Here is a 27,540-nt window from a genome sequence, read left to right as displayed (position 1 = left end):
ATTAGAATGTGTGCATCCAATTCACTGGAACATACATAAAGCCTAGCTTATGGATGCTTACTGGGGAATTTATATTTACCAAGCAACTCAGAAATGTTTATTTTTCACATTATAAATGCTCATTTCATGAGATGCATTGTGCCACTACAAAGACTGACTTTACTCCAGCTTAGAACATATTGATCTATTTGCCAGATCTCAAGATATATTGAAACCCCTTTTAGAGCCTTACTCAGCATTATTTCCATAAATTTTTATTTGTAGCTGAAAGAAATGATCATTAAAAATATTTCCGGTATACATTTGGGCAGTCCCAGTTCTTTTATTTTCAATAAAATGTGTAACAGGATGATACACTTCTGTTTAAGAAACATTGATAATACTATCACAATATTAACTGAGAACTTAATGAACATTATTGAATATTGCCATATATTTCTTCAAACATTTGTCCATCTTCTAGAGTATAAATAGTTTATTTATATGCCGAGGGAAGTCCTAAAACATCATCACAACTATTACTAAAATTTTTGATGAGAAAAAGTGCCACCTAGCAAACAAGTCCAAAAGCATCTTAAGTATGAGAATAAGAGCTGGTGGTGTGTTTATATATGTAATGTCTAAGATACTCTGATTTAAAATGGATATTTTTGTGAAAATTCTACAATAAGTTGAAGTGACCATGACTCAGTTTCCCTCATCCCTTTCCATCCATTCTCAGCACCTCCTTTGCTGTGTACCCTGTGATTAGCCAGAGTTGACAATGAATAACCAAAGGCTGACACCTAACCCAATTTCCTGCCAAGGAGTTTAGTTTTGAAGTAAATTAATTGTCTACAGCAGTTAAATTTGCACAATGGCTCTGAGTAGCATTCAGAAACACAAATTAGGAGATGGGACATTGTGGTAAGACTGAATAATGGCCCTGGAAATGACAGCCACACCCTATTCCATGGAGCAGTGAATGCCACCTTATACAGCACTAAGGGACTTTGCAGATGTGACTAAACTAAGACCTTAACTTAATAATCTTGGATTATCCAGGCAGGCGCTAAGTACAATCAGAAGTCTCCTTATGAGGCGGTAGAGGGAGATGTGACACGTAGGGCACAGAACATGACCACGAGGCAGAGTGATGCCACCAGCACCCAGAAGAGGCAAAGGACAGATTCCTCCCTAGAACTGCCAGACAGAGCGTGGCCCCAGAGACAGCTTGATTTTAGTCCCACAAAAATCATTTCGGACTCCTGGCCTCTAGAACGGTGAGAGAATAAACATCTGTTGCTCAACTCACCCAGTCTGTGCTAATTTGTTACGCTTCCATAGAAAACTGATATGGGCATGTGTACCCATGAATCACACATACACACACACACTCACACACGCACACAAATGATTTTAATGTCATAGGGTTATACATCTGCCTCCATGTTTCTGCCAATCATCTGAGTGGGTCCCTGTAAACGTGAAGTTCGCAGTCCCAGATGTCACCAGCCCGGAGAGCGATGTGTGCAGTGGTTAGAGGAGTACGGAGGGGACCGCCTGGCCCAGATGCGGATGTGATGAATCGGGGAGTCTCCCAGGGCAGCAGGCTCAGCTGGGCTGTGAAGGAGCCACCAGTGAGGGAGTGCCCAGGTGGGTGTCCCCGAGAGCAGAGGCATCAGCCAGCGCACAGGCCTGCAGAGGGAAGAACGTGTGTCTGCGTGGGGAACGGAAGTCCCTGGGCTGGAGAAGGAAGGTGGGAGTGGCTGACCAGGCTGGCACGCAGCTCAGGAGGGGCCTCGCAGGCTATTCCAGGGAGTACAGGTTGTTTTCATGAATGAAAGAAAAGCCACGGATGAAATGATAAGCAAGAGGTCGGCATGATGAGACCAGTAACTGAGAGAGATCTCTCTGGGGGTAAGGCCTGGAGGGGGAGTGGCAGGTGAGAAGGAGATTGTCTGGAGGCCACTGGAGGGACCCGCCGCCTGACGCTGAGCCTGAAATAAGCAGGGACAACAGGATGGCAGAAGAGATGGGTGACCAGCTAGCCAGTGGTGGAAAGACCTCTGTAGGCTAGCTAAGCAGACAGGAGGGAGGGAGAGGTCACCCACCAGACCCGACGATTGGGTGGATGTCAGTCCAAGTCTATCGAATCTACCGCATGAACCTAACCCCCACCCCCTCCTTTGGCTAGGTGTGGACTGCGCACCAGGCATGATCCTGGACTGCCTTCTTTCTACCCCTCCAACTAATTCCAGTCTTGGAAAAATAAAACTATTGTTTTGGTACTTTGCTGTTTGGAGAAAACATTATAGGTCAAAAACCTACTTCTAGAGCAGCAGAGGTGAGGCTTAGAACCTCCCCCCTCATGTTCTGAGAGAAATCTTCTGCATACATGGATGTTTATTGCCCTCGTCTAGCTCGGATTAACACATAGTCTACAGGCACACACCTGATCATCTACATTTGCTCTCTTACAACACTAAACTCTGTTTTCTACCTTTATCTCATATCTACCTACTTCAGCATTTTATTAAAAATAATAATAATAGAGAAATGTGGTATCCACATATAAATCAAGTTTAAAAATCAAATGAATATTCATATTTGAACTGACTGTGTATAGTTCATAATGCATGAACAAAACCGAAAGCTTCTGTGATGACTGCCCTTGCACTGTTCACCATGTAACTTATTCACTATGTAAGAATTTGTACTCCATGTAAGAACTTGTTCGTTATGCATCAGAAGATTGGAGACTGACGAAAATTAGGCTTGGGGTGGATTAATGATTGTGCATTGAATATTGACCCCCCTATACAGAAATTTATTGTGGTTAACAACTATTTGATCAATAAATATGAGAGATGCCCTCACAAAATATATATATACATATATATATATATATAAACACACTTCCAATTGTAAAATAAATAAGTAACCGGGATGTAATGTATAGCATAAGGAATATAGTCAAAATATTGTAACAACCTGGTATGGTGATACCTGGTACCTAGAATTATCATGTATATAAATGTTGAATCACTGTGTTGTACACCTGAAACTAATGTAATGCAATACTGTTGTCAACTACCCTTCAATAATAAAAAAATAAAAAAAAAACCTACTTCTAAAATAGCAAAACAGCTTACGAAAAAAAAAGAAAAAAAGAACAACCACCGTAGGATGTTTTGAGCATCACATTTTTTAATATACTTTAGTTCATTCATAATAAAACCTAGTTTTTAAAAATCCAACTGGTAAAAACAACCCACCAAGCAAACCACATTAATCACATGAAAGGTATCGTTAATATTACAGGAAGTCACAGAGGTTCAGTACCAGAACCTCTTTTCCAAAGTCCTTTGCTAATGACTTCTTTGCTTAAAATTCTGTGTCTTAAGTCAAAGCAAACGAGATGATATAAAAGAAATACAACACAAACAGAAATGGAGAATGAGGGAACATTATAACCCTTGATTACAGGACATGTAGCACAGCTAAAGCATTTGAAATTTATAGGTGGGAAAAAAAATTAGAAAAATCCCAAAATAGACAAATTAAGGAAAAAAAACCTAAAAATTTAACATAAAAAAATAAGTTTTTCGTATCTTTAGGCTTCCATTTCTCTTAGATTTTCACATATATGGAAAATGCTAAAAAGAAACATGCAAATAAACAGCTAGTATTTATTCTGCCTCCCAACCAGCCAAATCCAGAATTTGTGCTAGAGTTTCAGGTATACTTGGGTTTCAGTTGTAATTCCCAGTATCCACAGAGGAAATTCAATGCTGCTCTTAGGGAGCACCTTTGGGCTTGACTCTGATTTTCAAGGTTTGACTTTGAATGTCATTCACTACTGCCCACCTTTTGGATCGGCAGAGTGAGTTCAACCAGACCAACCAGTGAGACAAGAGAAGAGAGCACTGCAGAAGCTCTCACTCAATCTGGAGTTGACACCACAGTCCAAGTTTAACGGGTAGAGAATGATGCCACAGAAACCAGAAATCAGTCAACGTGTAACAGCAAAACACCCAAGAGACCTGTCTGCAGGTGTAGCGGGGAAATGTCCTAGGATTCTTCATGAGGATGATGTCTGGTGCTCTTCTGCCATCAGGCACTTGTAGGAAATCCATCTTACATAGTAGGCAGAGCAATAAGCAACTTACCAAGGGTCACCAAGCTATTAAGTGTAATTCACAGGATTTGAACTCAGGGCTTTCAGCTCGATCGTTTGTGATCTTAGCCCATGTGCTATGGTCCCTTCTTTCTGTGAGTGGGGTTCTGACACTACTCTAACTCCTAATGCCTTTCTGCCTCACCAGAGTCTTCCTGAAGACTGACTATGCTTGTCTTGAACTCATTAGAGGAAATAAAGTGTCTTGCTTTCCCTCTTTCTAATGAAAGGGAAAAAAGACCATTGGTGGGGAAATGGGAAATAAAATGGTTTAGCTGAAGAGGTGACTTCACTTTGTCATTACCGAGATTTTGACAAGACCATTACTGTTTCAATGTCGCTTCCATACACATTCATTTCAAAGTGTTGGCCAGCAGCCGCCCCCCTTTTGAGTTCTGAAAGGGTATGGAAAACACAAAAGCAAATTTAATTCAGAAGAGCCTATTACTTTGTAATTCTGTGGAATTATCCAAACTTGCCTGCAACTATATCAAGAGCAAGACAAAGAAAATGTATGAGTGGACAAGTCTGTATATAAACCCATCATGCGACACATCACATTTGGGTAAACATTATTAAACTACATACAGGTAATTCCAACTGGGTTACAGTCCAAAAGTGAGTTTACAGGTTGGATTTGATGGACTGCAGGACCTGCCTTTCACTGTAACAAGAGGGACATGGAATCTTAGAATCTCAGCCTGGCCCTTCATGTGTTTTGTCTTGCTGTGCCTGCAGAATGGCAGGTCTGGTGGGTGGCCTCTCCCTCCCTCCTATCTGCTTAATTAGCCTGCAGAGGTCTTTTCACCACCGGCTAGCTGTTCACCCATCTCTTCTGCCATCCTGCTGTCCACAGAGATATCATGTAAGCTGATAAGCACCTATGATAGAGCCCATGTGTCCTTGTCCTTGATATGGTATGACAGACCCCCGATTCTGCAGGCACAGCAAGACAAAACACATGAAGGGCCAGGCTGAGATTCTAAGATTCCATGTCCCTCTCGTTGCAGTGAAAGGTGGGTCCCACCCTCTAACACGCCACATGGAATATGGAGGTCAATGCCTTTCTCCTGTGCTCAGAGCAGGATACCCTGAGGAGGTGTGATGGGCCACTGAAGAGGCAACACAGGGCCTGGGAGAGACGAGGTTAGAGCCCTGGGGCCTCCCACTCTAGAGATCTTGGACTCACTGAGAGCTGTCCCACCTACTCTGCTCAGAATGTCTCTCTTCCTGGCACCAAACAGTCTAACTATTCCACGAGCTGTTCTCTTGCTAGAGGCTTCTTAAATGGTATCAAGCTAACAATAATGCCTCTTAAAGGGAGAATCCAAACACTCCCCCACAGGCCATCACACAGGCTGTGGAAAAGCCTTATGCTTTAAATGTAGTATTTTCTAGGGCACTTGTACCCTAAAAAGCTCTAATGTTTCTTAGGTAAGTAATGCTAACAGAGTTATCTCCACATTTCCTAAGGTCTACAGGTCTGATGAGGCTGAATAACTAACAGAAGGTGTTTTCTCTTCTTTATTTTTCCTAATAGGATAACTTTTCCCCATACACATCTATATATGCTCTCACTCAAGGGCAACTGATTTAATGGATTATGATGATGGATAACGAGGTCTCTTAATTGTTTTCTGAGGATTATTGTAGCTGTGAAAATCAAGCCATATACACATACATTCAAACAGCTGTTATAAAACATTTAATTGCTCTTTAATTTAGAAATGATTTCTGGTTTTGAGAACTATCTTTGCTCATCATTTTCTTTGCATATTCAAAGACCTTATCAGTCTATTTATAACTATTTTGATTGGTTTGCTTTCCATGGTACTTTGAAAAATGTCATTCATAACTGGTTAGATTTGTGTTCATACTGAAACACCATCCAGGTGATTTCAACCAATGTAATGTTTAATTACCCAATTTTAATTCAATCTAATTTTAAAAAATGGATGAAACAAGTCTAAATGTGGCATGTAAGATCTCAGAATATCACCTTTCCTAGGCACTCAACTCTGGGCATTTCTAGAAGAATTCATCCCTAGGCCCATCCCTGTCAGTCTTTGCTTTTTATTTTAAATAATGATGAGTCTCAGAAGAAAGAAACTCTGAGTATTAGGATACAGCTTCTACATTCCCTTTACATCAGTGATAAAATTATTATTCCATAATAGTCCTAAGATGACAAGGTAAAGTTTCTTCTCTGATGTTTAACAACCCCAAGGGTAGTTATTGAGCCTTGTCTGTGTTTAGTTTCAATAAACTCACAATATATGATATATGTACAGAAAACCCTATATCACCCTTAGTTCAACTGGTTCTATTACAAGGAAACACCCCAAGACAGGTGATATTAACTATGCAGCCATATTTCTATGTAATCCCATTTAACTTGTAAGCTTATTCAACTATTATTTACTCAGCATCTACCATGTGACAGAATTAGGGATACAACATAATCCTTTCCACAGCCTCCTGCATTTTAGAAATTCCCAGAAAAGGTAAAAGAAAAGCAAGTAATTATAATACAACTTGGGAAACAACAGTATATACGACAAGAGCATCAGTAAAGGGAAAGGTTGGTTATGTATGGAGAGTCACACAAAGGAACAGCCGAGTAGCCAACAGAGCAGGGAAGGCGGAAACAGTGAGGTTCTCCTGGCAAATGCTCCCTGTAAACAGGAAAGAGCATGTATCAGGTCGGTGAGAAGCAACAAGGTATCTCAAGTTCAGGAACTGCAAGAGATTCATATTCTAAAGCCTATGAGGATCAGCAGGCTTTGAAGCTGGAATGACTCCTGTGCAAGGTGAAAAACACAGAGAAAACTATTACTATCTCTAGTGCCTTCTGGCATCAGTCTATATTGCAGACATTCAGATTGCCCCTTGGATGAAGCTCAACTCACTTTTTTTGCCTTCACTAGGATACATGGCACATGTGCTATTATATTGGAGAAACAGCCACAAAACTATTCAAAGGGGAAAAGTAAAGCTCAGCACATCTGGCAAACAAACTATGTATATATTGATTATATATAAAAGATATTTTTCATACCAAATTGAATTTCATTGATATCAAATCCAATGAGCTAAAAGCTTCTGTGGCATACATAAAAATGTCCATCAAATCAGCTCCAAAACAAAATGTGTGGTTTGTAATAGGGACTGGGACTCTGTATGGTTCTAAACCATTGACTGTAGGTGCTCCTTGCAACAGGTGAGGTTAGTGAGTGATGATTAGAACACGTGAGCCCCCAAGCCTGCTGCTTCCAGCACTTTAGTCACGAGGCATCCCCACTGACTGGGGACCCTGGCACCAGAACCATCAACAATGAACCCTAGTGCTGGCCACGGCCTCCAGATGCTTCCTGATGGCGGTGCCTAGGGCATCAATGGAATGTTCCCGCGAGATTCAGGAGGAGGTCATACAACAGTAAGCAGAGTGAGACAGTCGCTAGAAGCCTCTACACAGAGCAACAGAGGCCCCAGGAGGCAGAGAGGAGCCCAGCACAAGGCCGGGGTGCATCTGGAGCTATCCCTGCACCTCTGAACAGCTGCCAGCACCCCCGGGATCTGAACCTACTGAGCACTCCTAAGACGGAATGCTGAAAGGGGGCTAAGAAGGAAACTGGGGAGAGGAGTTATCCAATGTCATGTTGATGAGTAACACAGAAATAACCATGCTGAAAGGAAAGAATCTCTAGAGAAGCTGCCAGGCTTACCCTCTTCCCTTCAGGTAGGTTCTCAAATTACAGGCTGGAGGCTTAACTCTAGGTTCTCATATCTGTTCCTTAATTAGAAGGCTCTGTCAACCAAAATCTTATTATGCAAAAAAACCCTTGACTACTGGGTTAAAGTGCCTTGATGAAACTTCCTTAGTTTCAGGATGGTGTTATGCTACCTCATGAAGACCGACAGCCAAGGAGGAAGGGAGAGACAGCGGTCTGTCTGTCTGCCTTCCACCTGTGCAGATTCAAAGACCAAGTCACTGGGTTCCTGTCTCCTCAGTTGTTTAAAAGACAAAAAAAGAAAGCCCTGCTCAGCCACCCTGGGGTCTATCTGAGGGCATGGAGACCTAGGCTGAGTCCTGGCTGTGTGATTTAACCTTTCCCTTCTTTCTACCCCACTATTCTTCATTGGTTAATGGATCTAATAAATAGCAATGACTTCAAAGGGTCATGGTGAATACTAAGTAGAATTTATAACTGGTACATAATATGAAGTCTGCACATAGTAAGCCTGCAAAATTAACTATTTAATGATTTTAATGATTTAAAGGAAAACTTTTCTTAATCTCATCTAAACCCTTCAGGTATCTGTTTTTAACTTGGAAATACAGCTGCAGTGGAGAGGAGAAATGCAACCAGATGCTGGATAAAAGTTGGCTTTTAATATTCTTAGAAGGTTCATAGTAACAAATATTTCCACACATGCTGATGAGAAATTGTTCTTTGCTCTGGAGGAGATTTGAAAATAAAATTTCTTATACATGCCTAAGGAATTCCAAATGATTTAAAAAGCTAAATCCATTCAGTCAGTAGGGAAAAAAAAAAAAAAGATACAGATGTCTGCCAAAGGAAGAACTGTTCAGAATGTTAAGTTGCTCAGTGCAATGTTTGGAGACAGCTGGGACAAACAGTGCTGTTTATTGAGGAATTATAGAAACTTTGTTACCAATGTATGATACAGTGAGAAATACATACTTGGTCTTGTTCCCTTTCCCCACCTCTCTGGGCTCCCCAGTTCCTGGCACGGCCCAGAGCTTCTAAAACCCTTGGGATGTCCTGATAAGAACATCTTTTTCTTAACGGCAGCATGCTCCTGCCAACCAGACCTGAGCTTATGCTAATAAAGTGACTCTTGATGGTCCAAAGTCAGCTTCAGGAATGGGGTGGCTGTCAGGCATGGTTTCCACAGGAGTAAAGAGCTACAACTTACAGCCTCATCGAGCTTCCAGGGAGGGAAGAGGGGCTGGAGATTGAGTTCAGTCATCAATAGGCAATGATATGATCAATCATGCTGGTGTAATGAGACCTCCACAACGATACCTCAGTGACTGGGCAGACAGCTTCTGGGTTGTGAACACCTAGAGGTGCTGGGGTTACCTCATCTGTGCATCTCTTACCTTGTCTGTGTATCTGTTCTATTTGTGTTCCTGAGTTGCATCCCTTACAGTAAACTGGTAAATGTAAATAAAGTCTTTCCTTGAGTTTGGTGAGCTGTTCTAGCCAATTACTGAACCTGAGGAGGGAATGGTGGGAAGCCAAGATTTCTGGCTGATCAGCCCAAGGTATAGGTGACGATCTGGACTTGTGACTGGCATTGGAGGTGGGAATCAGTCTTGTCAGACTATGTCCTTAACCTGTGGGATCTGAGGAACTCCAGGAAGTTAGCATCAGAACTGAACTGCACGGCAGGACACCCCATCACTGTCCGGAGGGCTGGAGAACTGGCTGGCAAGGGAAAAGCACTCTCATTCCGATATTATGTTATGAATATAAAATTATCATACAACGAAAGGAATAAAACTGTCCCCTCCTTTCTTCCTCTGTCCCTCAGGCTCAATGAAGTCATATGAACATGTGTTTCCTGCCATTTAACTTTCACTTATGGCTTGATTTTACATTCTTGGAAAACAATAGAGAACCTGGTCTAATGCCTAAGACCATACCAATTCCTCATCATGAGATTACATGGTAAAAATCAAGTTACGCTCACTGATTATACTTGCATTTTAAGCTCGTCAGCTGCTCTAGAAGACTCTTAATCTGGGGTTTTCTTATTTCACTTGGGGGTTTCTCAATATAGAAACAAACCTTAAGAACTATGTTGATTTATCTTTTCTCCAACACATATTCACCTCCTCTCTCCCTATCTCCCCTGCAGAGACTGATAAAAAATGATTTTAGCTTGTAAATCTATTTCCGTTGCTGTCTTGAAACTAATTTTAGGATTGGAAGCTCTCAAATGGTGGCCACGTGCCTAGTTTCTTTTTAGGGAATATGGGCCCACAACAAAGGATGTAAACAAACTCAAACTTAAGTTTATTTTGGAGAATTATGCTGTAATAGTGGAAGAGAATAAAACACACCATTAAAATAGAACACTTTAATTTTGGTTTAGGTCTATTATTTCCTATTTAAGAATACTGCACATTTGCCAAACACATTGCTATAAGCCAAGAGGAACGGAACTGTGGGAGGGGAGCAAAGATGATAGAAATAGGAGCAGTGCAGGAGGGAAGGGAGAAGGGAAAGGAGAAAGAAAGAAAGGAGAAGTGGGTGCATCACAAGGAAAGAGGGTGGCAGTGACAAAAGGAAGCCAGAAAACATTAAGCCTCCTGACCTCCAAGAAAAGAACACATTTCATTTCAGCAATGTTCAAAGCAAATTCAGAATAACATACCAAGCACTTGACATTAAACTACAACCACACATTCAGGGAAGCATTTTATAAGGAAACAAATTCAAAACTGATGTTAAATGAATAGCTTGAGTAGAAAACACCCTATGGCTCTCGCTTTGAGACTCTAGGTTGGTCAGGAGTGTGACAGCCTCATGTTTACATGCTCTCCCAAAGCCCACCTGTGCATAATGTTCAGGGTTTCCTCAGTGGACCCTGGAGACCAAGAAGAGAAACACAAAAAAGGAAGCATGTCTCTGTTTTTATAATTTTGCAATCATATTTGAGGACAGAGAGAGCCATCTTTGTCTCAGTAATGACGATAGCTCTTGAATCACAGTAACAGCCAAGAACATTCAAAGATCTAATGTGTGCCCTGTTTCAGAGACTTGCTGACTTGAGGGTTGGGGGAGGAGGCGTGAGGGATTGTGGTGTGTGGCCAAGAATCAAGTGTCTTTACCTACTAAGTAATTTATCCCTTATTTTGAGCCCCAAAAAGGTGAAGAGAGATTGTCTTTGATCTGAAATTCCTTCTAATCTCACTCGTGGGATTCTTCACTCTAATGTGTGTGCACTTTAATATTAGGAATAGAAAGGTGGGGAAGTAGTAATATGTGAGCTGAGTGACTGAAACAGTGAGGAAGTGGTCCACTGGGAGTGCAAATAAGTGCATTTCTTTTTTTTTCAGACATGATGGTATAAGGCCTAGAATTAAGGCCTACTGTTAGATACTTTCGCGACATCTGGGGGAAACTGGGAGAGTCTCAAATGTCTTGACTGAATGGTGCCCCCCTGGCTCAGCAGCCACGGATAAAGATCTTCAGCCACAGGACCCTCCCTTATCACAGCACCAGGCACTTCGTCATGGGTCCAGTCCCTGGCCAGCTTCTGCAGTTAACTCAAGCAAGCCCATCCCATTGTCCTGTAGGAACAGGGTGCACCTCATCCTTTTGATACCACACAGCCTGCCTCCCCCAGCCCAGGTTCCTCACTCCGCCCCCCACAAGGCTCTGCATGCGAGTTGTCTTCCTACTCTGGCTCTGGGTATATGTGACTAATAAGCTGTTGTCATCTCATCTGTCTAGCTGGTGTCTTGTGTTCAGGTGTCCTGTGTTCAGCTACCCCCATAACCCTGAGGCAGAGCACCGCCACCCTTCCTTTGGGGGGAATACAAGGCAATTAAAACAGGTACCGCCTCTGGGTCATGCTGAGCCAAGTACCAGTGAGCTGCCTCTCAGCTACCCCCCCCACGCCCTCCCAGGACTGGGTTCCAGCCACCCTGAATGTCTGGGCTCCAGGCATGGGAGCAGTGAGCTCCGTCTGGCTGCCCGCCGCAGCTCCTTGGGAATGGCAGGAGGCACTGGGTGCCGTGTTTGCATGTCAAGAGCCTGGCATCTGAAAAATGCTGAAGGAGAAGGGGAGTGTTTTGCGGAGGAGACCAAAGAAGAATTGCTAACTTTTAACATTCCTGGCCCCAGAGCACCCCCTCCTTACAAGCCTCTCCCACATTTTCTCCCACCAGCACAAAAAAATTCCATTTATCTCACATTTCCCAACCTGTTCATGAACAAAGGGCATCAGTGCTGAAGTCCGCACTGTAAGCGCTCCAAATACTGCTGGCTCCGCATCTGCCCTGAGGGCATCTTAGGATAACAGGAGGCTGCGTGTCTCTGAACACAGGTTGATGTTTCCAAGGAGAGAACAGTCTTGTCCACAGTTTTGTGTTTTGTTTTGATGCTTCATCTAATACATTTTAAAGCACCAGCGGGTCTCTGCCCTTCCTACATATCCTCTAAATGGGACCTACTGGCAAACCTCTACTTGCAAATACTATTAATGAAGAGGATGAATAGAAACACATGATTTGGGGGCTATCCTGTTGTCTGTGACAACATCTAGAGGGCTGTGGTTCCACAAATGACTATCACACATTTACAAAGTCTCTATCAATATAAGGATGAAACACTTGGTTGAATAAGCCATTATTGCTTAGTGTAATTTTGGGCTACAGTGGAAACTTTTATCAGGTCCCTTAAGACAGTACTAGAAAATATTTTTAAAACAACTTCTTTCCACCCCTATGGAAAGAATGTGGGCAGATCAGAGCAACAGAAGGATCGCCACTGTTCTTTTTTGATAGGCAGAAGCAAGCATGGTTAAATTAAGAATATCCTTACTTCTGCTAGAGTGATGGAGAGAAGTTGATCCAGCCCAGAATGCCTACCAAACTCCAGCCACCTCTGGAAAGACCATGTGTAACTCACTGTACTCCCAGGTCAGGCTGGTGAACACACTGATACAAATTCAACTATATCAAAGCAATATTATCACAGAAGGTATGGGAAGTTCTGGATATTTGAACAATAAGTTCACACACCAAATACCAAACACTGAACTAAGTACAGAATAAAGGACAAACACTTTAATTATGGCTGCTTATTTAATTCTCAGAAAACTCCTTAAAAATCCCATTTTAAAGATTCTGAGCCTGAGATTCAGGCTGAGGGTGAATACTTTACTGTGCTCTGCCAGCTCTAAGATGGCACTGCCAAGATGGACCACTAGGTTCCTGCCTTAAAACACTAGGATCTTTCCTTGGCCTTATGTGTACACACTGCAAAGAGCAGGATGAAGCTCTTACCTGCCTTTCATACTCAGAAAAGATCAGATTTTTACTTAATATAAACTAAGAAGAGGGTGAGCTGAGTCTCCGACCACATCTCATTGTCTTTTTGGATTGGTGGGAGCCCCATGACAGCACGCCTCACCTAAACCCCCTGTACCAGCCACGCTGCATCACACGGCCAAGCTGCTGTTCTGTCTGCTTAATCAGCTGGCTTGGCTGAAAGCCTCATATTCTTGAGACAGTCCATTGCATCTCTGGCCCACTTGATTTCAGGAAGTTCTTTCTTAAACTGAGCCGACATCTATCACCCCATAGCTTTTCTCCATTTGTTCTGGTCCCATACCTTAAAGACAAGGAGATAAATACTTAACTTTCTTCCACATCATTGTTCTTTCCTTTTTGATAGGCCCCTGAAATCATCCTCCGAGGGCTTTTGCTCTTTAGACCAGTGTGACCAAGTTCCTCTTGTCACTTCTCGGATAACATGGTATCTGATTCCCTTTCCTCCCTGCTTTCTGATTGCCTAATAACTCAAAAGTGTAGAATCCAACTAAAATGTTGAAAGATGGTATGACATGCTGTTTGAGATTTGATTCACAATAATGTGGGGCTGAGGTAGGCATAGCGGAAATGAGTAAGAGAATAGGCAGAACAAGATTTGCAAATATGCTGATAAATTTTTTAACTGCGGCATACATGAAGTTTCACATAATTCTATTCTCCTTACTTTTGTCTATGTTTGAAAATATCCATAATAAAAAATTTCTTTTTAAGTGTAGGTAGCATCCAAAAATATGCACAATACTTCAGACATGATAGGATTCATCAGAAAAAGCTAAGGCATCATATTCTGTATCATACCATTGTACACTGACGAATGAAAATTTGATCTCTTTTTTAAAGCCACCTAAATCTGTTGATTTGTGTTTTCTGAAATACCTGTGCTATTTCCCATTCTTGATTCACTTGGTTGGCTCTTGGTGTTTTTTTTATCCCATTGGTGTGGGCTTGGCTCCAATTCTAGGGCTTATTATTTCCTCTTGAAAATATTATAGTGGTAGATTTCGCCTGTTAAGAACCAAGGGACCCTAAAACTGTCAGTCAACTGACTCACTTGGGATTATCCACAAATATTTTTAGCACAGCTTTTAAATCCTAATGTGATTGGATCAGGAGGGATAAAAATTTGATAGCAATACTGAGACAGGCTGGAGGTTAGAAACCTAAAGAATGAAGTCACAGGGCATTTTGTGTGTGTGGAGGATGTACACAGTTTGCAATTCAGTCTGGAAGAACGAACAGTGGTCAGGCTGCCCATTCGTTGAGGAAAACAGCAAATGGAGCCATGGGACTCTCAGGGAAGGAAATGTGACGCTTATTGCTGCATCGTCTTCTGCAATAAGGTTCGGAATTTATCAGTAATGTGATGACACTGATCTGGAATTTGAAAAAACCTTCATCATCATGGAACTCAAAAGGCCACCTTAGTAAGTACTGTTGTCCCTGAACAGTGAGACTTGACAGGGCATACTGAATCCAGAAGTGAGAGAGAGATAATTGGATGTTAATAAAGAATTTATTTTCCTTCCACTGTGGCAAATTCCATTTACATCACCCTTTATAAATAATCACCTTCAACACTTCAACAGATGGCTGCAATGTATCATGGATTTTTAAAATGCTACCTTGTGTACAGATAATTAATCAGCACCAACTGTTTGATTTGTAATTGCTTAATAATTTGGGGGATAAATTATATTTATCTCTGTTCTACACATACTAATTTATTTTTGAGGTACGTATATTTCAATTTGTATTCAAAATGATAACTATTTCATGATAAGTAAGCTATTAAATACATACATTTGCATCATCCAATTAACTTCTGCAGTGCTAAGCAGAAATACATTTTTTCCTCCAGGTTGTAAGGTCAGATCTGTGGACTGAAGGAACTACCAAAAATACATCTTTTGGAAACATCACAAAAGGCTATATGGGGAGCAGACTGTCCTAAGAGAAAAATTATTGCATGGAGAGCAGAGAACCTCATGTCTCTATCTTGTTTTCTCACTGAATCACCCCAAGTCCTTGCCAGCAAGTACCTAGAACAGAATCCCCAACCCCAACCAAAGATACCTTGGAAGCAGATACAGGAGAGGAAATAGCCAGGTAGAAAACTTAAAAGGGAAAATTTAATTCTATTTCCTGTAGGCATGGAAGCAATAAAAAAAGATTAATGCTAATAACAATCTATTGTGTTGGAAGTGTGACACTTATCCAACGCCATAACAAGACACTAGAGATGGCTGTGGAATTCATAAGGAATACAAGAACCGTATTTGTTTCCTGGCTATATTAGCTATACAACCTTGAGCAAATTGCCTAAGCTGTCTAAGTTAGTTTGCTCACCTGGAAATATGGAAAAGTAAATAAATGTCCTAATTACCAAAAAATGGTCAGAGAGTTCAAACGAGATAATGTCCATGAAAATACTCTCGCTAACACTACAACAGAACAGAAGCACTTCAGTCACAATTACTCATGTAACAGTATTTCAAAAAGGCAAAATTTCTAAGATTTTCTATGATAAAGGGTGATTTAAGGTTTCTATAAATGTTATAGGATTTCTCAACTTACACTCTCAACTTCTACTTACAGAGTATTAAAATATAAAATAGGTATACGGGCAAAACTAAGGATTTGTATTAGGGACTTTTCTGACTCAGGAAACCAGAGCTATTCAACTTCATGTGACAGTGAATTCCGATCCCTTTTGAATAACCATACAGCACAGGGTCAGCATAGCAGCCTGAGACTGCGCCTTAGGAAGCCCAGCTTGCGAGGCTGGCCTTCAGCTGGTGTATGGGTGCTCCTGTTTCAGAAGGGTTTCCCCTGTTCTCCGCAAGGAATGGCTGGCTCTGAGTGAGTGTTCAGCTAACAACCCAGGTAATGCTGAAAGCTGCTTCCTTCGAGGAGTCCGGAGCTTTAGTACTTTCCAGGTAGAAGGGGCCGACCTGACCAGCCTCGATATGAATGAACCCTGAGTACTGAGTCTACTGAGCTCCCATCAGTGGAGAGCACTTCACATATGCTGCCACAATTCATTGCTGGAGGAAGTAAATCCATCCTGCGACTCCACTGGGGAGCCCTCCTTCAAGCTTGCCCATGGCCTTCCCTGGACTCTCCCGCACGTCTTTCCTTCTGTGGGTTTGGTTCGTACCCTTCACTGTAAGAAACCACAGGCTTGAGCACAACTGCACACAGAACCTTAGGAATCTTCTTCCTAAGGAGCTACTATAGCTGTGGTGGCCTTGGATAAGTCCCTGGTAACTTGACAAATACATTTGGAAGTGAAAATGTTCAAACAGATGGCCAGAAATTTGAGCGGTCAGATTTCAAGTCAACTGGGTAAACTAACAACTGTCTCTAGACTGCAGCCAGAAAATAAAGTACGAGTGGCCTTAACAAACTGGGTGAAAGTGTACAGGTCACTTCAGGAACACCTTCTCAGGTCAGCCTGACATCTGCCTGGCGTGGTTCTCCATAAAGCAGTGGAGAATGTCAGGCTGAACTCCACTCTCATCAGATACAGAAGAGATTTCTTCAGGACAAGGTGGTGAAACTTGTACCTGGAACTTCAGGTTACAAAGAAGATACTAGAAAATCTGAAGTTGTATTGCAAATATGTGTGTGTCTGTGTGTCTGTGTTTATACAATTTAAATAACCCCTTCATTAGCATAACCCAATTAATTGATAATATTAGCTAACCAGAGTTGAGAACTTATAGACACAATAAAAGCCACTATATAAGTCTCAGGTAATCCTCACAATTAACCCTATGATTTTTGAAGTAACTTTATCCTTCCCACTGTACAGATGAGAAAACTAACTATATTAATATTACTGAATTAAGAAAGGTTATCAAAATTTATTTTCTAGTATTTAATGATCTTGGTAAACCTGATAAGATTAACAAAACTCAAATGCAATAGACAATTACTATACTTTGATAATGGCATATTTACTTCTAGAAGAATCCAAGTTCCATTCTCCCTCTAGCACAGAATTTTCCTCTACTGGAATGAAAATATTCTTCACCTCATTCAAGCACCTAATTCAATCCAGCCAACAGCTCCTATTCAAAATATGTTTCCCTACTACTCTCGGGTATGTTTATACCAGTGGTCTCAGCTGGGAATGAAGTTGCCCCCTACAGGACACTAGGTGATGTCTGAAGACAATTTGGTTGTCACACTATGAGGGGGGCATGCTGCTGGCATCTAGTGAGTGGAGGCCAGAGATGCTGCTAAATATCCTAAGACGAATGCACTGGAACAGGCCCACACTGAACAATATCCAGCCCAAAATGTCTACTGTGATCAAGTTGAGAAACCCTAGTTTATATGAAAAGTAAATCCCATACCCACTTTACCTTATTGATTTTTTATTTACATAGGCAAGGTGAACAGAGACATGAAACCTGATAAAAAGAGACCAAGAAATATTGCTGCCCCAGCAGGGGAGAAAACAACTGCTGGGCATGTGTCAGGTCACTTGACCTCTCAGAAATACAGGAATAAGCCTCCCACGTCTGATTCCCTTCCCGATCTGACACGGGAGCATCGTCAGAATCCAGGTCAAACAAGGTTCACTCTCTGGAGCAAACAGATTATGTTGAACACAGCTTAAAAAAAAAATGGCTACACATAAAATTGTAAAGATCCAACAAATAGAGGAAAGTGAAAAAACAAAAATGGGTAAAAAGGAAAAGAGAAAACATAGCAAGAGAAAGTTACAGTTGGAAAGACGAGAAGCCATAACTGGTACAAGCACAGAGGCCGAGAACACACAGATAGGCTATGGATTTGGCCCTGGAGTTTTCCATACACAGGGAAGAGGACCAGGACATTCTAAAGGCAGGAACTACACTGTTCCCACAACTTTCAATTCATGTGGTGCAAGCGTTCAAAATGACAGCCCACCTACCACAAAATAAGTATTAAGGAAAATCAACACTAAACAACACTTACACATAGCTAAATCCATTTAATTACTATAATATCATTTCTAGAATATAATAAAAGAAATAGTGGGATCTCAAGAGCCATAAGTATACTGAGGCATTACCACTTTCTGGGCAGTCATGTTTGACCACGTGGGAAAAGGAATTCCCAGCTGGGGCCCCAGCCATGTCACCTGAATGGTCTTCCTAAAATGCACATTCCATCAGGTACACATAGCTCCCCCTTTCCCAACTAAAATCCGAATTCCTAGTGGTGGGCAAAATAAGGATGCCCATCCCTAATCCTTGAAAGCTGCGAAGGCACTATTACATAGCAAAAGGGGAAGGTGGGAGGCAGATGGAGTTAAGGTTGCTCATCGGTCGACCTGGAGGTGGGGAGATAATCCTGGATGATCCAGGGAGCCCCATGTAATCACAAGTGTCCTTGTAGTGAAAGCGGCAGGCAGGATGGTCAGAGTCAGAAAGGGAGATGTGCTGAAGAAAGCAGAGGCCTGAGCAATGAAGCTGCCATCATGGGAAGATGGAAGGGGCCATAAACCACAGAGTGGCGGCCTCCAGAAGCTGGGAAAGGGAACAGACTGTCCTCTAGGGCCCCCGCAAGGAATGGAGTCCTGGCAGCACCTTGATTCTAGCCTAATGAGACCTGACATGCAGGGGGGTAAGATAGTAAGTTTACATTATTTTAAGCCACTAAGTGGGGGGTAGGGGGGTAATTTCTTATAGGAGCAACAGGAAACTAATACACTCCTGTCTTAGTTTCCTGTGACATTCTAACCACTTGCCTTAAACTTAGAGGTTTAATGCAACACCCATTTATGAGCCCACAGTTCTCATGCATCAGGAGTGCGGCCATTGCTTTGCCGGGTCCTCTGTCGAGGATCTCAGCAGCCTCAAGTCAAGGTGTCAGCTGGGATGGAGATCTCTTTGGAGGCTGGGGACCCCCTTCCAAATTCACCAGCTGTGGCAAAATTCAGTTCCTTGTGGTTTTAGGACTGAGGCGCTCTGCTCCTAGGGACTGCTTGCCCACCCATGCAGCAGCCCTCTCCATGACAAGGTCGTCAGTGAGGCATCTGTGGGTGCCTAGAGTCCCTTCTAGGGGCTCACATGGTCAGGTCAAGTCCACCTATGATGATCTCCTTTTCTGAATAGTTTAAACTCACTCATTAGTGTTCTTAGTCACATCTGAAAATTCCCTTTACCTTTACCATATAAAGTAACCTAGTCTTGGAAACGAATCCCATCATCTCACTAGTCCTGACCACTCAGGGAGAAAGGTTTGCATATGGTCTGTCCACCCAGGGGGCAGAATCCCGGGAATCATGTTCAAACTGTATTTAACATGCTCCTTGGCTGGGAAACTAGAGGGGTAAGATAGCAATTTGTCTTTAAATTGCTTCTGCTGTCAATTTATCTTTAACCAAACACCCTCACATAGACAAGTTTGAGTTGTACACACTGACCTGAATATGCTCTTTGTTACAGACAACACCTGGTACCTTGAGCATGCCCCTCTCTCTAGCAACTACTTGTTACAGCCCTGCTTTCCCCAGTTCCCCTTACCCATCTCAAAGAGTGTCCCAACTTCACCTCTTTTTATGGCCACCACCCCCAGCACATAATGTGGGGTGCATGGAATTAATTACTAGGCACCACAATGCACATTTTACTAAATATGCTTGTATAATGGTTTCGTCTGTATCAAGTGGATTTTCCTGATTCAATAACTCTAATTCCCAATGAAAGCACATCATAATGAACAGCCAGCAATGTAATAATTTTTGGTAGACTATAAAACAGTAGCTAATATAGAATTTCGAGAGAAACTAACAGTGACAAGAGGAAAGCAAAAGACTTTCATTTTCATAATGTAAACTCAAACCTCGATTTGCTTGCCTGGAAGGCATTAATGCAGACACATTCTGCACGAATTACGGAGAGAAAGCAGCCACGTGGGAGTTAACAAGGACCCAGCCAATAAGGAAAGACGAGAATATAATTACTTCCATTCCTTTTTTAGGACGGATTGAGCTGATTCAAATTTGACACTATTAATAAATTATTTTTAACAATCGCCAGCGATGGGATTTTTTTTCCCCTTTACTTTCTAACTCAGGAACTCTTTCTCAGGGTAAAAGTTTGATGAAATCAGGAATGGAACCGACTCCCTGGTCATGGGCTAGTGCAGACCTAGGGTGTACTACGTAAAGTGAGGAACAGCCTCATTTGTTCCTGCAGCTTACAGCTGGAAGAAGCCTACTAGTAAAGAGCAGATATGCTTTAAAAAGAGCTTTCCTTGTGCCAGTGCACCACACGTTGCTTCAATTACAGCTCTACTTCGGCCCTGGAGGAGGGAATGTTCAGTCCTCACAGCCAGGCCCAGCTCAGGAAATGTGGTGGGTGCCCAGGAAGCCTGCACCCCCTTGTGACCACAGAGACTCTGCCCGTCTGGGGCAGCGGGACCAGGAAGATAGCCTATAGATCCTTCTATTCTAATAATAACACCAAGCAGAGGAAGGGAGAAAGAAACTTCTGCCGTTGTGTGAGAAAGTCCTCACTCCTCCCACACTGTTCAAGTCCCTAAATTAGAAGCATTGCACATCACTGCACAGTCTCTTTCTCCTTCCATGCTACCCAGGACACCTTCTCCTCGAGGAGGGCTGTGCACACATCTTGTTAGAAATGCTCCCCTGCCCACAAACGGCTTGCATTTCAGGATGCAGCTGATCTGACTGCACGACATCATCTCAGATTCTACAGACTACCTTGCAGGGGATGGCAAGCATCAGTCGCTGGGCTGGGAAGCTGCCAAGACAGCGGCCTCTCTGAGTCAGCTTGAAAGGCCAAAAATGCCTAGAGCGCTTCCTCCCCAAAGAAGCATGGAATTAACAAGAACTCCTTACTTAGTATTTCAACATATTAACATCCAAATTAAACACATCGTTTAACTCAAACCAGAGTCGTCCTGTTAAAGCCAGAAGTCATGAGACTCAAAACCAGCCAGGATTGGTTCTTCTTTAAGCCAAACTTAAACATTGGCTAACAAGTTTCCACCACAGCTGTTTTTGGATGCCTGAGCTATCTCTCTGCCAGCCTGGCATCTGTGGGTGGGCAGGGGCACCCACTGGGCACAGACGAGGATGTGAGGAGTGCAGAGGAAGAGCACTCTCCCAGGGAGGTCGCAGAAAGACCTTCGCACCACGGAGGCAGCCTCCTAGAATGACTCTTGACTCCTTTGCTCTGCTGGGGGCTGCTTCATGCGTAGTGGAACAAATACTGCCAAGAAAACTGAAACAGGACGTACAAGCTTGGAGGCAAACCTGTAGCACTGCACTAATGGTATTTATCTCTTTGTATAAAGGTTCCAGGAACAGTAGGGGTTTGTTCCCCATCTTGACCAAATACAGATACTGAATTAAGGTGCTACAATTCTGTCTGCAATATTATAAGAAAAAGAAATGACAAGAGGTTTCTTATGAGGCTGTATTTGAAAATGCACCTGTGTGTTACATGCAGGTGGGTTACCCTCCTGTGACTGTACCAATATTAAATCATATTTTCGAATTGTTACAATGCTTAAGGAGCTGACTAAAAATTATACATACTACATGAAATAGTTTTCCCTACTACATTATGGATAGCTTTATTTTCCACAGAATGGTGTGCCCATCCCCACCCTTCTGTGTCCTGTATGTATGTGTACCAGTCTTTCTTTGTTGGCTGATTTTGATTTCTTGAGTATCACTTTGAGTAACAAAGCAGATGACATTTATGGTCCTCTCCTCAGCTCATCATGCTCACTGCCAGGGAAGAACCCTTTCAAGGTGACCCCCCAGAGACATGGCCCTAGGGCAGTCAGCTTCCTGATTGGAGGTGACTGGGCCAGGGACGGACAGCTAGCCCACTCTAGTCCAAATCAGAGTCCTTAGTCCTTTATTTGCATACAATCACTTAATCAAATATTGCTATTTTCCATCTTCTCTCTCTCTCTCTCTCTCCTTCTCTCTCTCTCTCTCTCTCACACACACACACACACACACACATGCACACAATTAAGACTAACACACAGTAAATTGATCTCTGCAAATATCTGAAGTAGAGCCAGTCAGCACAGAAAGAAACATGTGATAAGACATGTGAGAGTCTTGAGCTCTGCAGCCAGGGCTCTCCTGCACCCTGGCACGGTGTTAACTTTGGACCCTTCGATCTTTGAACACATTCCCTTTGTTTAGTTGCATTCAAAACTATCACAACCAATTTCAGCCCATTGCTTTTACCCTCCAGGCACCCTCGGCATCAAAGGAGGCAGCACATGCTCTGGAGTGGCCGGCAGTGCAGAAGATCAGGGGCTACCGGATCAGGGTGGCCCACTCCCTGTTCCCCAATACACCTCAATTCATACAGACAGGCAAATGTGCACAGATGCACAAACACACATGTGCATAAGTAAAAAACAAAGAAGGACATTCATTTTCTTGTTAAGTTAGACATCAGCATGATCTGAAAAATACCATCTGTATCAACACTTGCTGAGGTTAATTAAATATCTAAGTGGTTTCAAAGTCAGCAAAGTATCAAATGCTAATTGTAGGCTTCACATAACATAGTATATATTATCCAATTCAAAAAGACTAGACAGTCACTCAAGTTTTTTCATATATTAAGCCTGATGACTCTTTAATATGTTACATCAATAGGAGAATTTTTTAAACTATACTGACACTAGATAGATACTTAAGAGAATCTCTCTATGGGAACACAAAGTAATGGTCCCTCCACACTTTTTATAAAACCTTATGAAGATCCCACGATATTAAATAACAATGCAAAAGGCCTTTTATTGGCACTGCAAACCAAAATCCTTCCCCATTTGTCCACAGTCCTTCAGGACACCCCAGAGGCTGACTCTGCCAACTTTTACATAAAAATAGTAGAAATAGAATTTCTAGTATTTCTTCCACCCACTTTTGACACACCCTCTTTGACTTTGGACTCCCTGCATCAGACTCACTTCCAGGTATTTGTTAGAAGTGAAGATTCTTGGTCAATGGGGTCAGAGTCTGTGGGAGGTGGTGGCACAGAATACAGGGCTTAACCGAGCTCAGGGCCTGGCAGAGAGCGGGCTCCACAGGTGGCCCTCACAGGCCCCTCTATAATGTGACTGACGGGTCCCCACACAGACCTGGAGTCTCACTGTCCACCCCTCCGAATCCCCACAGGCCCGTGACCACTACGAGCAACAGAACAGAAGTAACCATGCCCCTGCTGGCTCCCTGCTCTGCCTGAAGGGCTAGCTCCTGGCTCTGGAAGCCAGGCCATGTAAGAAGCAGGATGCAGGAGACAGGGGAGCTCTCCTGCTGCAGGCAAGAGAGGCTTGGAGGATAAAGCAAGAAGAGGTGGAAAGGAGTTAGGGGAAGAAAGGGGACAGGGAGGGAGGGTCAGAGAGGGACAAGGAGAGAGGTCAGAGAGGGACAAGGGAGCCATGGCCTGCAGATGAGCTGATAAACCTGCCTGAATAGGGAGTCTTTAGCCCCAACTGCCTCATCCGATGCCCTGACAATCACATGTCCACTGCCCAGCCAAGGTTTTCAGAATTCCTGATTCATAAAATTGTGAGCAAGATAAAATGGTTGTTGGAAATCACTGTTTTGCAGTAGCTCATTAGGCAACTATCAATAACTGCAACAAGGAGGTCCTCTGGTTTCCCCACAAGCCCAGAGGTCAGAGGTCAGGTAGAGCCCCCTCCCTGCTCTCAGGGGCCCACGGAAGACCTGTTCTCTGTCAGGCGTGCGGCCCTGGTGGCAGTGGCCCTAGAGGCAGGAGCCTCGCCATCCCACCCTGGCTCCCTCGGCCCGGCTGGCAGAACCGAAGCTGCAGCAGGAGCCACAGGGGCACTCGGAAGGTGCCAAACATTAAAATAATGATGGTTTAAATGTATGCAAATGCTTAAGACCCCTTTTCCCTTAGCAAATGCCTATTACCCAAGTTTACAAATGAATTCTGTGCATGTCCCAGACCTTTCATGGGTCTAATCTTAAATTACAGCAGTTATCAGTGTATATACTTCATTTGTAAAATTCACCATTCTAACAATAAAATAGTATTGATAATCATTCAGTGCCTAAGATATTCCAGGCTGCCTTCAGAGTGTTACCTGTATTAACTCATTTACTCCTCATAAAAACCTAAAGGCATTATGATCACAAGAGGAAGCTGAGACAGGTTGCTGAAATAACATGCCCAAACCACACACCCAGTGAACTGAGGCAGTGAGCATGCACAGAGCATTTTCCAAAATGCTCTTCTTCACTGCCTCTAGTTAGCAATACAGAAGTTGTAGACAGAAAGCTATGCAATGAGGTTTTGATGGATCTGTAAGATAACTATGCTAGAATTCCCAGTAAATTTAAACAATCGGTTTTCATGGGGCTTTGTTAAACAAAGACTAGCAAAGAAAATAAATTTGTTGGAAATAGCTAAGTAATACAATGGGTATTCAGCTGTTTGTATCATGTGGCTAATTCAAAAGGCTCAGCAGTTGCTCTTGGTGGGGACCACTGGGTCTCAGGTGATGACAATTTGGCATCCCACCCCTGTCAGAATATATGCAAATGCCTGCGGACATCTTTGGTTGTCATAACTGGGAAGTGGGGGGGCGGTGCCCCCATCTAGTGGGTACAAGTCGAAGATACTGCTAAAATCCTTCAATGCACAGGCAGCTCCCAACACACAAAAAAATGGTCTAGCCCCAAATGTTAATGTGGGAGAAACCCTGATGTGGAAAGTGAGCAGTGCTGGGCGCTGTCTGCTCACACATCTCTGTCCAGGATGGTCTCCCAGCTCTGAGCCCCTCTAGCCCCTACGTCACACTGGCGATTCACTGCCGAGGGCCTGGGACAGCACCACCACCATCACTACAATTTTTCAGGAGCACATATCTCATTCTGTCAACTAGAACGGAAGCTTCTAGCAAGCTCTCAGGTCCCTTTCTTTCCTGGCAGAAGGTACTGTGAGCAGTCAGTATCTGACATCTATTTGTCAATATAATTTACCTTATAATTCCTATTTCTTGAAACCTGAAATCAAATGACTCCAAGCAATTCAGGTAATTGCTTCCTTCCGAGAAGATGTCTTCATTAAATGTCTTTTACTTGTTAAGGCTTTACGAAACCATCCTTTCCACCTCCCTCTCCAGAGGCATATGAAAAACAAACTTTCTCCAGTTGTAAATTGCAAGAGAAAGTTATCACAGGGCAAACAACACAAACTTGAATATTTGAACACATTGCTGTTGGCATTCTGGCTGCTTTATACACACTGTATGAACAGTCAGGTGAGTCCTTTTTGCAATAATAATAATAATAAATCTAATGCATGTCATTAAATGCCACACTATTCCTAAGTGTAGACTTATGACCCTTAGCAGGTGCTCATCCTGGGACATAAGCCTCAGCACCTGCAACCTGCCTGCCTCACTGTGGGGAGTCACACACATCCATGAGGACATTGCCACTCATTCAACAAAGTTGCCCCAAACCAAACCAGGCAGCTAAGCCTTGCTTTGGGCTCAAAAGTCTGTTTTTGAGGTTTAGTTCTGCCAGATACCATAAGATGAACACTGAAACTTCGCTCCTTCCATTGCCCCCTGGGTTCCTCCTGCTGTTCCTCCCATAAGGATTGGCTTCCTTCATGTGGTGCCAAACTCTGTGCTTAGAATATCCAAACACCCAGGGCTGTCCAGATCCTTTGACAAAAGCTCTTCACAGATCCGTGACCAGCAGCCTCTCAGACCACCAAACCCTGTGCCTCTGTCATCGCTTTGCCCAAGAACCCTGCACTCCTCGACACTTCACCCAGAATGCACACAGCTCACGTTTCCTTTACATGGAGACGTCTCAATGTACAAGTGGCTTCCTAATGAGCCAACAATCCAGCCCTATTCCCTGATCCCATGGCTCAATCATTAATTCACCCCTCCGCTTTTCCCTTTGACTTACTCTATTTGCCTCCTCCTTCCCTCTCATCCTCCTCTGTCCCCACCAAGAGTTCAAACTGCCTTTTCAAACACCCACCTGATGGATGCAGCCAGCTGGGTGCCTCGCCATCACTCAAGGTCAGTAGGGTCAAAGCAGAATTCCACGTCTTCCATCCCCTCAACCCACCCAAGCATCCAGGCCCTCAAAGTCCCATTCCCCCTGCTTCTCTCAGCACTTCTGCCATTAGTGCCCTATTTTCAGAGCCCATGCCTGGACCCATTCCCACAGGTAGGACTAACACCAGTACTCTCATTCCCAGGGTGTATGTTCAAAGCAGAGTTCCGCATGACCCCAAATTCCTACTCAGTAGGCACTGAAGGAATTTGGAGATTTCCATCTCCAAAAGTCTATTCAAGGGAATCTGATGATCTAACAGATTCCAGAACCGCTGTTAACACATTAGAAATCCTCTTGTCCTAATTTGAATTTGTAACCCCCATTCTCCTGGAAAAGGCAGTACATAGAAGAACAAACTTCCCTTTGTGAGTTGAGGATACCTGGTTTTTAGAATTAAGTGAGCAAAGAGAGAGATGAGAGGCCAAATAATTCCCAGTGAGTGTTCGGATCTTTGGCTTGGCAGAATCTGATAATGGTCATGAAGGCAGATCATGAGCATGTGTGCTGCACTCCAGGACCTTATCTGCAGAGTGCCAAGACACAAAGTGTGTGACACTAGCAAGTTTTCACCATATGCAAAGTCCAGATAAACATGGTGCCTGTCAAACAGGAGCCCTGATAATGTTCAGTGCAGGCTGAGCTCTTAGCCTACAGAGGAATGTGTACAGCAATGTCCCGATGTTGGCTAAGATCACCACTCTATCATTAAAATTCAGGAAGGTTAACCTCTTCATGTTTTAAATATATTAGAGAATCACACTGCACAAATCTGGAAGATCTGGCTGAAAATAACAGTCCTCACCCAACTATCACTCAGTGCTTCCGTTGATACTATGTAAAATGAGCAGAAAATATAGTTTACATTTGCCAAAGAACCCTGATCAACCAGTGAAGCAAACAGAAGATTAGTTATCATCTAAAGGGAATTTTAATGTGTTAAATGATAATTAAGGACTTAAAACCTCAAAGGCTACCCTGTTAATTTTAAAAGGGGTGTGTAACTGGGGCAAGGAAATAGAGAATTGAATCTCACATGAGTAAAGAAACAGTGTCCAAAAACATCAGTTATTTTAGAAGGTCAGAAAACAGGTCTTCAGGGTATAAAATATATAATTAAAGTACTATTTATACATCCATTTACAGACTTAGAATGTCTTAGAGGTTGACGTATGAATC

The 27,540-nt window shown here is 42.9% G+C and overlaps 1 protein-coding gene and 1 long non-coding RNA gene across 2 annotated transcripts in view; one reads left to right on the top strand and one right to left on the bottom strand.

The window, feature by feature from the left end:
- SEMA5A (semaphorin 5A) overlaps nt 1-27,540 on the bottom strand; it is a 462,739-nt gene that overhangs the window by 181,569 nt on the left and 253,630 nt on the right. The gene's annotated exons all lie outside the window — the stretch shown is intronic.
- Nucleotides 5,101-16,260, top strand: LOC118918143 (uncharacterized). Its single transcript, XR_005027016.2, has 3 exons — nt 5,101-7,898; nt 15,112-15,359; nt 16,072-16,260. It is a non-coding gene; the product is annotated as an uncharacterized LOC118918143 (long non-coding RNA).

This window comes from Manis pentadactyla, chromosome 2 (assembly GCF_030020395.1).
Source record: "Manis pentadactyla isolate mManPen7 chromosome 2, mManPen7.hap1, whole genome shotgun sequence".
Taxonomy (NCBI): Eukaryota; Metazoa; Chordata; class Mammalia; order Pholidota; family Manidae; genus Manis; species Manis pentadactyla.
This window is presented reverse-complemented; position numbering and strand designations above follow the sequence as displayed.